This window comes from Bufo gargarizans, chromosome 1 (assembly GCF_014858855.1).
Source record: "Bufo gargarizans isolate SCDJY-AF-19 chromosome 1, ASM1485885v1, whole genome shotgun sequence".
In the NCBI taxonomy this organism is placed as follows: domain Eukaryota; kingdom Metazoa; phylum Chordata; class Amphibia; order Anura; family Bufonidae; genus Bufo; species Bufo gargarizans.
In genome coordinates this window covers 246,248,101-246,262,041 of record NC_058080.1, presented here as the reverse complement: position 1 = coordinate 246,262,041, position 13,941 = coordinate 246,248,101, and positions in this window count along the sequence as shown.

The following is a 13,941-nucleotide window of genomic DNA, read 5'->3' as shown; positions in this document are numbered from 1 at the left end:
CAAGCCTTCTACAAGATTATTAATAAATATATTGAAGAGAATAGGGCCCAATAATGACCCCTGAGGTACCCCACTAGTGACAGTGACCCAATCTGAGTGTGTACCGTTAATAACCACCCTCTGTTTTCTATCATTGAGCCAGTTACTTACCCACATACAGACGTTTTCACCCAGTCCGAGCATTCTCATTTTATATACTAACCTTTTATGTGGTACAGTGTCAAATGCCATGCTGATATGGCGTTATTTGCTTATTTCCGTTGAGATGATTTGCTTATTTCCGTTGAGATGCTCTAAGATAGCATCTCTCAGAAAACCTTCAAACAGTTTACCCACAACAGATGTTAAACTTACCGGCCTATAGTTTCCAGGCTCTGTTTTTAGACCCTTTTTGAATATTGGCACCACATTTGCCATGCGCCAATCTTGTGGGACATTCCCTGTCAGTATAGAGTCCGCAAATATCAGAAATAAGGCTCTGGCTATGACATTACTTAATTCCCTTAGGATACGGGGGTGTATGCCATCCGGTCCTGGCGATTTGTCTATTTTAATCTTTTTAAGTCGCTGATATACTTCTTCCTGGGTCAGACAGGACACTTTTAATGGGGAATTTATTTTTACATTCTGCATGTTATCTGACAGTTTATTTTCCTCAGTGAATACATTAGAGAAAAAAATATTTAACAGCTTTTCTTTCTCCTCGTCGCTCTCTGCGACTCCCCCCTCATTACTCTTTAAAGGGCCGACACCTTCAGATTTATATTTTTAACATTTATATAATTAAAGAACATTTTAGGGTTAGTTTTACTCTCTTTGGCAATTAATCTCTCGGTCTCTAGTTTGGCCGCTTTTATTTGTTTTTTACATGTTCTATTTTTTTCCGTATAGTTTTTCAGTGCTTCCGTGCTACACTCCTGTTTAAGGGATTTATATGCTTTCTTTTTGTCATTTATTGCTTTCTTTACAGTCCTGTTTCTTTTTGTTCTTTAACCTTTTATTCCCATACGGTATGTACCTCTCACAATGAGATTTTAGGATGTTTTTAAAGATATCCCATTTTGTGGCTGTATTTTTATTTTTGAGGACTTTGTGACAGTTAGTTAGGCCTATGGCCTCTCTTAGTTGGCTAAATTTAGCTTTTTTGAAGTTTGGTATTTTTGTTCCTCCCTGTAGAAACGTTCTTTTGAATGATAATTGTAAGGTTAGTACTTTATGGTCACTATTTCCCAGGTGTCCCCCAACCTGCACGTCTGTTGTTCTGTCAGGTCTATTGGTTAATACTAAGTCCAGTATGGCCGTCCCTCTAGTCGGGTCCTGAACCAGTTGGGAGAGGTAATTGTCTTTGGTTATTGTAAAGAACCTGTTTCCCTTATGAGATATACAAGTTTCAGTTTCCCAGTCTATATCTGGGTAGTTGAAGTCCCCCATAATAACCACCTCATTATGATTTGCCGCCTCGTCTATCTTGTTTAGTAGTAGATTTTCTGTGGACTCTGGTATATTAGGTTGTTTATAGTAAACTCCTATTAGTAATTTATTGTTGTTTTTAGCTCCGTGGATCTCTACCCACATTGACTCCACATGTTCATCTCCCTCACTTATAAATTCCCGGAGTGTAGGCTTTAGACAGGACTTTACATAAAGGCAGACCCCTCCTCCTCTCCGGTTTTGATGATCCTTTCTAAACAGACTGTAACATTGTACATTAACTGCCCAGTCATAGCTATCATCCAGCCATGTCTCAGTTATTCCCACTATGTCATAGTTCTCCTCACAAATCACTAATTCCAGCTCCCCAGTTTTATTGGTCAGGCTTCTGGCATTAGTATACATACATTTGAGAGGTTTATGTATATTTTTTACCCTACACCTTTCCTTCTGAACTGTTCTAGTCCCTCCTGCCATTCCTCCCCCAGTCCCACTACATTGCCCCCGGTCTCTATCTGCCCTATCTTCCCCTCCTATAAAGTAATTTCCCTCCCCCCAGTCCCTAGTTTAAACACTCCTCCAACCTTCTAGCCATCTTTCTCCCCAGCACAGCTGCCCCTTCCCCATTGAGGTGCAGCCCGTCCCTATGATAGAGCCTGTAGCCGATAGAAAAGTCGGCCCAGTTCTCCAGGAACCCAAACCCCTTCTTCCTACACCAGTTCTTGAGCCACTTGTTAATCTCCTTAATCTCCCGCTGCCTTTCTTGTGTGGCTCGTGGTACAGGCAGTATTTCGGAAAATAGTACCTTTGAGGTCCTTGCCCTAAGCTTTTGACCTAAATCCCTGAAATCATTTTTAAGGACTCTCCACCTACCTCTAACTTTGTCATTGGCCCCTCCCAGTAATCTGTCAACCCGATCCGCGATGTGTCGAACTCTAGCGCCAGGAAGACAGCACACTGTTCGGTGATCACGGTCTTTGTGACAGATATCCCTATCTGTTCCCCTAATAATGGAGTCTCCCACTACCAGCACCTGTCTGGCCTGCCCTGCCCTCCTGGTTCCCTGCTTACTGGAGCTGACATTCCCGTGACTGGCAGAGGAAGTGTACGGCTGCAGCAGTGCCGTCCCTGGACTGACATCCCCCTCATCTGCCAAACGTGCAAACTTGTTGGGGTGTGTCAGATCTGGGTTAACCTCCCTGGCACTCATCCCTTTTAAGGATAGGACAAAAAAACGTAAAAAAGATCTGTATAGGGCGCCAATTGCCTCAAAAGTAATGGCCTACTTTTGGTTAAAAATGGTTAATAAAATCACTTTGTTTAAGATTGTTTAAAAACACAACGTTTGTAAAAACGTCCATAATAACCTTTTTTTAAAAAAAACAGTAATGATAGTTAGTTAAAATCGCAGTGTGAATATATAATAATAAAATAAGGTTTTTAGTAGTAAGAACTCACTTCACCCAAGAGGGGCAGGGTGGGATATAGCACATAACACCCACTCTGCGTCCTCCTGCGCCTGGATCGCCTGTAAGATCGTCCGGAAATAACGGCAGTCAGACTTGGAACATCTGGTTATTTTCTTTTTATTGTTTAGCACAGGGTAGGGGTAGGAGTAGGCTCAACGCGTTTCGGGGTCACTGGGATCCCCTTCATCAGGAGCATAAGTGTATCATACATGATGGCAGGTAAAAAAACGTGATGGCATCACTTCCGGTTTGCATTCCAAGGTGGAACGCATTGTGGTAGGCTTAGCTTGGAGTTGTTTCCGATTTGCGTTCCAGTATGGAACGCATCGGAACATATCTCGGCTTATAGTAGATTGGAGCAGGAGAGGAAGCAAAGTCACTTCCGGTATGCGTTCCAGCTTGGAACGCATCAGGACCGAGGGGGCTGAGGGATCGGCGCAAAAAAACAAAACACATGGACTTGTTGTCAGATGATGTGGATGAGTGTATGGATATTTAGTAAGGGTATCCAGGGGTTTAAATAATGGTCGGGGAGAGGAAATTGGGTGTGGAGTAGACCGGAAGTGATGAGAGTTCCGGTGTGCGTCCCTGTGGGGAGGGGGGGGGGGGAACAAATGATTTGATTTGTAAGGAACATTTAAAGGAGATGAAGAAGTGCACAGAAAATGTGCTGGAAAAAAATATATTGAATAAGATGGAGGTATGATAGATAAGATATGTGTATGTTTTGCGGGTGGTATGGATTATATAAAGATCGAGCAGAAGTCAAGAAACGATAAAGGGCGATCTGTGTGTCAGTATCTTGGGACAAACGAGTATATTTTTGTTGCTACAAGGACATGTGTGTGTATATACGAATGGAGGGGTATGTCCTAAATGTTTAGTAACGTCGCGCTCAATAAAAATATCGCTCGAGGGGCATTATATAGTGAAATACATTAAAAGATATTAAAGTATATTGAAAGACACGGTGGATAGGAATTGCTACCAAAAAGTATAAAAACATATATAGTAAATGTGGGATAAATGAAAAAGTATTTGGGTGGAAAAAATATGTTCTTTCATGTGTTACTATATTATTATTTTCATATTATTATTATTTTGTATATAGATTTTATTTTATATATTTTGTTCGTGGGTTGACTGTAAAGATGTGTTGGTTATGCACGGAATAGAAGGATCTATGTTAGTTGTTTACGGAATATTATTCTTTGTATGATATGATTTTTCTAATATATATACATATACAGGGAGTGCAGAATTATTAGGCAAGTTGTATTTTTGAGGATTAATTTTATTATTGAACAACAACCATGTTCTCAATGAACCCAAAAAACTCATTAATATCAAAGCTGAATATTTTTGGAAGTAGTTTTTAGTTTGTTTTTAGTTTTAGCTATTTTAGAGGGATATCTGTGTGTGCAGGTGACTATTACTGTGCATAATTATTAGGCAACTTAACAAAAAAACAAATATATTCCCATTTCAATTATTTATTTTTACCAGTGAAACCAATATAACATCTCAACATTCACAAATATACATTTCTGACATTCAAAAACAAAACAAAAACAAATCAGTGACCAATATAGCCACCTTTCTTTGCAAGGACACTCAAAAGCCTGCCATCCATGGATTCTGTCAGTGTTTTGATCTGTTCACCATCAACATTGCGTGCAGCAGCAACCACAGCCTCCCAGACACTGTTCAGAGAGGTGTACTGTTTTCCCTCCTTGTAAATCTCACATTTGATGATGGACCACAGGTTCTCAATGGGGTTCAGATCAGGTGAACAAGGAGGCCATGTCATTAGATTTTCTTCTTTTATACCCTTTCTTGCCAGCCACGCTGTGGAGTACTTGGACGCGTGTGATGGAGCATTGTCCTGCATGAAAATCATGTTTTTCTTGAAGGATGCAGACTTCTTCCTGTACCACTGCTTGAAGAAGGTGTCTTCCAGAAACTGGCAGTAGGACTGGGAGTTGAGCTTGACTCCATCCTCAACCCGAAAAGGCCCCACAAGCTCATCTTTGATGATACCAGCCCAAACCAGTACTCCACCTCCACCTTGCTGGCGTCTGAGTCGGACTGGAGCTCTCTGCCCTTTACCAATCCAGCCACGGGCCCATCCATCTGGCCCATCAAGACTCACTCTCATTTCATCAGTCCATAAAACCTTAGAAAAATCAGTCTTGAGATATTTCTTGGCCCAGTCTTGACGTTTCAGCTTGTGTGTCTTGTTCAGTGGTGGTCGTCTTTCAGCCTATTTTACCTTGGCCATGAGTATTGCACACCTTGTGCTTTTGGGCACTCCAGTGATGTTGCAGCTCTGAAATATGGCCAAACTGGTGGCAAGTGGCATCTTGGCAGCTGCATGCTTGACTTTTCTCAGTTCATATTTTGCGCCTTGGTTTTTCCACACGCTTCTTGCGACCCTGTTGACTATTTTGAATGAACTGCTTGATTGTTCGATGATCACGCTTCAGAAGCTTTGCAATTTTAAGAGTGCTGCATCCCTCTGCAAGATATCTGACTATTTTTGACTTTTCTGAGCCTGTCAAGTCCTTCTTTTGCCCCATTTTGCCAAAGGAAAGGAAGTTGCCTAATAATTATGCACACCTGATATAGGGTGTTGATGTCATTAGACCACACCCCTTCTCATTACAGAGATGCACATCACCTAATATGCTTAATTGGTAGTAGGCTTTCGAGCCTATACAGCTTGGAGTAAGACAACATGCATAAAGAGGATGATGTGGTCAAAATACTCATTTGCCTAATAATTCTGCACTCCCTGTACAGTTGCACAGAAGAAAATGAAAAGAGATCAGGCGGCACTGCTTCCACTGGTGTTGCCGTCAATGATAAACCAGACTGTAGTGCAGTGCAATGTACTTCACAGCGTGGTGCTCAGCAAAGAGAAGATGCAGACTGGAGATCGCAATATAAGAGAGAAATGTAACAAAGTTGCGGCACTCATCGAAGTGTAAATATCTTCTTTATTGAAACTTCCTTGGAAGATAGCTGAAGGATCCAGGGGCGGACACAAAATTGCAAGCGTATGTATATATATATACACACAAGTATATATGTATGCACACAGACAGGTGTGTTGTTATGGTGATTGGGGGTATTGGTTAATAATTTGAATATTCAATTGATTCATTGAGTCCAAAGGGTGTTAGGGTGTTCAAGCGGTAGATCCAATGCATTTCCTTCCGGCAGAGTTGTTGATATGAGGTGGCTATATGTTCTATAGGTGAAACTTTTAGTGTTGATGGGTCCTTATTATGTTTTTCTGAGTAATGCCGGGACACGCTGTGGGTTAGAACGCCTCGTCTTATGTTAGAGCGATGCTCCTTCATTCTTTCTCTTAGTGTTTGTGTGGTTCTACCAACATATTTTAATTTGCAGGGACAGGTTAGTAGATAAAACACATTTTTTGTACCGCAGTGTAAATCTTGTTTTATGTTCAATAATTCTTTAGCAGCCTCCTTTGGTCCCTCCAGATGTAGTTCTTTGATGCCCTGGGTGATCATGATGCAGCATAGGCACTTTTTGAGTCAGTATTTCCGTATTCCTATCAGGCTTGTGTCTCGAGTGGTCCCAAGTGGCAGAATCACTTTTTTCATTTCTATTTTGGGGCAAGATGGGGCGATTAGATTTTTCAGGGTTTTGGCCCTTCTGAATGTGAGGGATGGTTGTCTGGGTAGGGAGTCTCTTAGGATTGGATCTTTCAGGAGGATGTCCCAATGTTTATTTAGTATCAGCCTGATATTTTTATGTTTCGCATTAAAACGGGTAATGAGGTTGTATTGGTATTTCGTGTCGGTTGTGATTTTGGGTTGGGTCGATGTAAGAGTGGCTTTTTGACTTAGTGTGCAGACCTTCTTTGCAGTGGCATTGATTAGTTTTTTAGGGTACCCCTTTTCCTTAAATCAGTTTTTGATGATCTCTAGTTGTTCCTTCATTATTTGGTCGCTTGAGCAGTTTCTTCTGATTCTTTTCATTTGACCAAATGGAATGTTATTTTTCCATTTGGAGTAGTGGCAGCTGGAATAATCGAGGTAGCTATTTGCATCGACTTTTTTGAAGTGCGTTTGGGTTGTGATTTTATTTTTTTAGGGTTTTGATATGGATGTCCAAAAAAATGGCTTCCTGGGGGTCATGTTCAGAGCTGAATTGTAGGCCCCAACTGTTGGTGTTAAGTTCCTTGATGAAGTTGCCTAGGTCCTCCTCTCGTCCATCCCAGATCATTATGATGTCATCAATATATATTTTGTAGAATATAATCTGATCATGGGAGAGGAGGCCTAGCTTTTCCTCAAAAAGGCCTACAAATAGATTGGCATAAGAGGGCGCAAATTTCGTCCCCATTGCTGTCCCCTTAGTTTGTACAAATTTTTTTTCGTTGAAGGTGAAAAAGTTGTGGTGAAGAATAAAGTGGATGGATTTGAGGATAAATTCCTTTTGGACGAGGGCATATATTGATCTTGGGATAGAAAATGTTTAATTGCTTGCAGGCCTAATTCGTGTTGGATGTTGCTGTATAGGGAGCTTACATCTAATGTTACCCAATGGTAGTTTGTTTTCCATTGGACTGTATCTAGAATGCTGATCAGGTGTGTGGCAGGGGCGGACTGGGCCGGGGGGCAGGGGGGCAATTGCCCCCCGGGCCTCCCTGGCTTGCTGTCCCGGCCGGCCGGCTGGGCCGGAATAAACATCCGCTTTATGCCAGGGAGACGGGGAGCAGGGGAGCAGTGGAGGCGTGTTGCGGCAGCCTATCAGACAGGCCGCCGGACCGGCGCAGGCGGCGCGATGACGTCATCGGCGCGATGACGTCATCGCGCCACCTGCGCCGGTACTGCGGCCTAACTGAGCCGCTGCCGTAAAGTGATTGCAGTGTGTGCTGTCGCCTGGCTGGAGGCGGGACCGGAGTAGTCCAGAGAAGCAGGGAGGTAAGTATGTCTGACTGACATTTTTTTTTTCTTTATTTCTGTCCCTACTACAATCTGGCTAGTGGTGGCTACTCCTGGCACATTATAGGGGGGGCCCCCCTATAATGTGCCAGGAGTAGCCACCACTAGCCAGATCGTGCCCCCCTGCCCCCCACCCCCCTCATAAAGTGCCAGCCCAGTAGTCTACTGGGCTGGCACTTTATGAGGGGGGTGGGGGGCAGGGGGGCACGGGGGCACAATCTGGCTACTCCTGGCACATTAGTGGGGGGGCCCTATCTGGCTACTGGCACATTAGTGGGGGGCCTATGGCTACTGGCAGATTATAGGGGGGGCCTATGGCTACTGGCACATTATGGGGGACCTATGGCTACTGGCACATTATGGGGGACCTATGGCTACTGGCAGATTACAGGGGGGGCTATGGCTACTGGCAGATTATAGGGGGGCTATGGCTACTGGCAGATTATAGGGGGGGCTATGGCTACTGGCAGATTATAGGGGGGGCCTATGGCTACTGGCACATTATGGGGGACCTATGGCTACTGGCAGATTACAGGGGGGGGCTATGGCTACTGGCAGATTATAGGGGGGCTATGGCTACTGGCAGATTATAGGGGGGCTATGGCTACTGGCAGATTATAGGGGGGCTATGGCTACTGGCAGATTATAGGGGGGGCTATGGCTACTGGCAGATTATAGGGGGGGCTATGGCTACTGGCAGATTATAGGGGGCTATGGCTACTGGCAGATTATAGGGGACCTATGGCTACTGGCACATTATGGGGGACCTATGGCTACTGGCAGATTACAGGGGGGGGCTATGGCTACTGGCAGATTATAGGGGGGCTATGGCTACTGGCAGATTATAGGGGGGGCTATGGCTACTGGCAGATTATAGGGGGGCTATGGCTACTGGCAGATTATAGGGGGGGCTATGGCTACTGGCAGATTATAGGGGACCTATGGCTACTGGCACATTATGGGGGACCTATGGCTACTGGCAGATTACAGGGGGGGCTATGCCTACTGGCAGATTATAGGGGGGGCTATGGCTACTGGCACATTATAGGGGGGCCCTATGTGGCTACTGGCACATTATAGGGGGGCCCTATGTGGCTACTGGCACATTATGGGGGGCCTATGGCTACTGGCAGATTATAGGGGGGGCATATGGCTACTGGCACATTATAGGGGGGCCCTATGTGGCTACTGGCACATTATAGGGGGGCCCTATGTGGCTACTGGCACATTATAGGGGGGCCCTATGTGGCTACTGGCACATTATAGGGGGGCCCTATGTGGCTACTGGCACATTATAGGGGGGCCCTATGTGGCTACTGGTAGATTATAGGGGGGCTAATGGCTACTGGCACATTATGGGGGACCTATGGCTACTGGCACATTATGGGGGACCTATGGCTACTGGCAGATTACAGGGGGGGCTATGGCTACTGGCAGATTATAGGGGGGCTATGGCTACTGGCAGATTATAGGGGGGCTATGGCTACTGGCAGATTATAGGGGGGCTATGGCTACTGGCAGATTATAGGGGGGGCTATGGCTACTGGCAGATTATAGGGGGGGCTATGGCTACTGGCAGATTATAGGGGGCTATGGCTACTGGCAGATTATAGGGGACCTATGGCTACTGGCACATTATGGGGGACCTATGGCTACTGGCAGATTACAGGGGGGGGCTATGGCTACTGGCAGATTATAGGGGGGCTATGGCTACTGGCAGATTATAGGGGGGGCTATGGCTACTGGCAGATTATAGGGGGGCTATGGCTACTGGCAGATTATAGGGGGGCTATGGCTACTGGCAGATTATAGGGGACCTATGGCTACTGGCACATTATGGGGGACCTATGGCTACTGGCAGATTACAGGGGGGCTATGGCTACTGGCAGATTATAGGGGGGGGCTATGGCTACTGGCACATTATAGGGGGGCCCTATGTGGCTACTGGCACATTATAGGGGGGCCCTATGTGGCTACTGGCACATTATGGGGGGCCTATGGCTACTGGCAGATTATAGGGGGGGCATATGGCTACTGGCACATTATAGGGGGGCCCTATGTGGCTACTGGCACATTATAGGGGGGCCCTATGTGGCTACTGGCACATTATAGGGGGGCCCTATGTGGCTACTGGCACATTATAGGGGGGCCCTATGTGGCTACTGGCACATTATAGGGGGGCCCTATGTGGCTACTGGTAGATTATAGGGGGGCTAATGGCTACTGGCACATTATGGGGGACCTATGGCTACTGGCACATTATGGGGGACCTATGGCTACTGGCAGATTACAGGGGGGGCTATGGCTACTGGCAGATTATAGGGGGGGCTATGGCTACTGGCAGATTATAGGGGGGGCTATGGCTACTGGCAGATTATAGGGGGGCTATGGCTACTGGCAGATTATAGGGGGGCTATGGCTACTGGCAGATTATAGGGGGGGCTATGGCTACTGGCAGATTATAGGGGGGCTATGGCTACTGGCAGATTATAGGGGGGGCTATGGCTACTGGCAGATTATAGGGGGGCTATGGCTACTGGGAGATTATAGGGGGGGCTATGGCTACTGGCAGATTATAGGGGGGGCTATGGCTACTGGCAGATTATAGGGGGGCTATGGCTACTGGCAGATTATAGGGGGGCTATGGCTACTGGCAGATTATAGGGGGGCTATGGCTACTGGCAGATTATAGGGGACCTATGGCTACTGGCACAATATAGGGGGGCCTATGGCTACTGGCACATTATAGGGGGCACTATGGGGACATTGGCTCAACTGGGGACATTACAAGGGGGTATTTTTTGCATTGTCTATTATAAGGAGAATTATTACTACTGGGGAGGGGGCATTATGGTGGGCTTTATTACTCCCCCATGGTATGACCCACCTAGTAGCAGCACCGGCCTCTCCCTGCTCTGCTATCCCTCTGCCTCTTCTCCAAATCCTCATTATGAAATTTTTCTCATTAGGATAAAACACATCAGCTCCGCCGAGCCGCGGCCAAAGTGTCGAGGTGTCCAAGATCCCCAAGGGTCAAGCCAAGTAATTGTAAGTTTTCATGCATATACCGTGCAACACAATATACAGTTTCTTCTGCAAAAGTCAAGTGTCATGTGGGGGCCCCCTTATTGTTTTTTACCCCAGGGCCCCAGTTAACCTAGAACCGGCCCTGGTGATAGTCACTTCTTTATACTATGCGATCTTTATACCATGCGATCTCCGAATCAGATCGGCATCGCATAGTACTGTCCTGTGTGTGGCTCCTCCCCTGCCTTGCGGCGCGGCCAAGTAGCGTGACCGTGCACTTGTGAAAATAAGTGTCCCTGAATGGCAGTTAGGAAATGTGCTCACCCTACTGGCCCCTCTATAAATGGCCCCCGTCGGTGCAAACACTAGTGTCACCCAGCTCCTCTCGGCCGCTCTGCTACTTCAGCGGCTGGCGAGAACATGCTGCCTTCCCAAATGCGCGTGTCTCTGATCGGGCTCCTTTGCGGCCACGGCAGCTCCCTCCGCCCACTTCTGCTACTATTGGCTGGGAGGGAGACTGCCCACCTACCATTGGCAGGCTCTGAAGTGATCCGGGGACCTGAAGGGAGGAGACAGTGACACCACAGGAAGCTGCAGGAGCATTTATCTCGGCGGCTAGAGGCTGCTGAAGCATTCATCTGACCCCCAGGCCACAACTATCAGGAGAGAAAGACAAGAGGGAACAACACCTGAATGAAGAAAGAAAAGGAGTAACAGTAACTCCATGTTCTTTTTGTATGACCTTTGGACTTTCTTACTGATCTCTACGTCACACCTCTGTTCGGTTTTGAAATTTTTATTTCGGTGCACCTCTAGTTAAAACTCTGACATGCCATTACCTAGGGGTGGGCGATTTGGCCTAAAATCTATATTGCGATTTAATTTTAAGCATGTGCGATATATATCGCGATATATTGTTTTCTATATTTGGGGGGCGTGTTTAAACTTTTTTTTTTTTTTTACTTTTTATTTAATAACTATTAGCCTCCTTAAGGGCTAGAACCCTTGTCATATTCACCCTAATAGAGCTCTATTAGGGTGAATATGACTTTACACTCTCCCTGCTGCCCTGTGCTTTGTGTACGCAACAGCAGGGAGCTGAGTCCCCTCCCCTAAACAGTGCCATCCACAGATCCCCCCCCACCCTAAACAGTGCCATCCACAGATTCCCCCCCCCCCTTCCCCCGACGTTTATACATTTATAAACTAATCAGTAACTTTATTAATTGGTGATGTATTTACTGACGATGTATCGTCTATATCGCCCACCCCTACCATTACCCCTTCTTCCGGTCAACACTGACAGAGAGGTATTTTTAAAATGTAGAAAAACAAAATCAAATAAAGTAGATTACTATACAAAATAGCCCTTTATGGTGATTATCTGCAACTGAGGTGCAGATTTGTTTTGCACCCTAAGGAGTTAATTTTTTGTTTTATCCCCACATGACTTACATCATACTCCTTTATCACTGAGGGTGTTATTTAATAAGCTGCAAAATAAATACCTGTCCCGAAATGAAGGAAGCTGAAGCTTCTTCGACTATTCACTTCAGACCTGTACGGCTAATTTTATCGCTTTGTCTCCCTTCACTTCCCCTTTAGTTAAGCTGAACAGCCTCAGGACTTTTGGCTGAACCAAAGGGAGTATTCTGGTTAGCTCAGCCGATCCAACATCTGGGTCTGCTGAGGCAAACATTCGTCAGTTTATTCACTTTTGTACGGGCTATTCTCTCAGGGGCCAAACAGCAGAAAGTGAACAGCCGAATGTTCAGCTTAATCCTTTGGCTCCTTAGTGAACCCCCTATGTTTTTTAGTGACATCGCACATTGTATGCCACATTAGTTTGCAAACTTAGTTGTTAGTAGATCTAAAGGAAATTGTACAATCAGATTGTAAGGTGTGTGTTGAGCTTTAGGGTTTCATTGCAAAGGCCTGCTTTGGATGCCCAACGCTCCAGTAAGTAATGCTTGTGCGGTGGTGCCCTTACACCTGTGGGAGCACACTGGCATGGCATGCCCTCACCTTCGGGTCACCTTAGATGATTGGCATATATGAAGCTTTAATTTGTATTTTGGATATGTACTATAAAGCCCTTATTCCTGTCCTAATTGTTACTCCCTTTTATTTGTTTGATGTCCAGCAAACAGTTTAGTTCATTCCTTATTGATAAATATGGAGAGCATACCATCAAAAAGCAAGGAAAAAAGTGGAGCTCAAAAAATACGCGAGAAAAGGGCTAAAGAGCTTGACATAGCAGGAAAGGATCCTAAGCAAATGAAATTATCATTTGCAGTGGTGAGTTGAAAGTTTAGAAGTTGTAAAGCAGGGGTAGGCAGCCTTCTGCACTGCTCATAATGTTCATAATTTTTATATGACTTTTTGTAGGGTCATGGTGCAACAGTACCCAAAGAAAGACCAACAGAGGTTTGCACAGACCAAGATAGGCTTCCAGTGAGGCAAGTTGTGCTAGTTGAAGAGGAGTTGAGAACACAAAGTCCAAGTAGCTTAATAGAGAAGGAGTTGGACTTTGAAAGCAGTTCTGAAATGACTATTATAGAACAATCACCCATTCCTTGCTCTGAAGCTACAAGCTTTCATGATTTAGAAAGCGGTAGAACAGAAGAAGAGTCTGCATCTTCTGATGTTCAGTTTGACACCACCAAAACTCTCTTTAGTCTTCCTTCTACATGTTCCATGGCAGAAAAAATTACATTTGTGCAAATGCATCCAGTGCAACCAAGCACTACCGATTGTGAAGGCCTTCCCTTTAAAGAAATCGATTTTTATTTCCGTAGAAATCCAAATGGAGATCTTATTAGGCGTTCATGGCTCACTTGCAGAGTAAACAATAGAAAGCTTGAAGCTTTTTTTTGCAGTATCTGCATAGCATTTTCAAATTCCACTTCATCGTTCACTAGTGGGTGTACAAATTTTAGGCATTGTTATCAGGTTACTAACAAACATGAGATATCAAAAACTCACCGTGAAGCTGTGAACACCTATTTTACTATAACAAAGAGCAAAGGCATTGA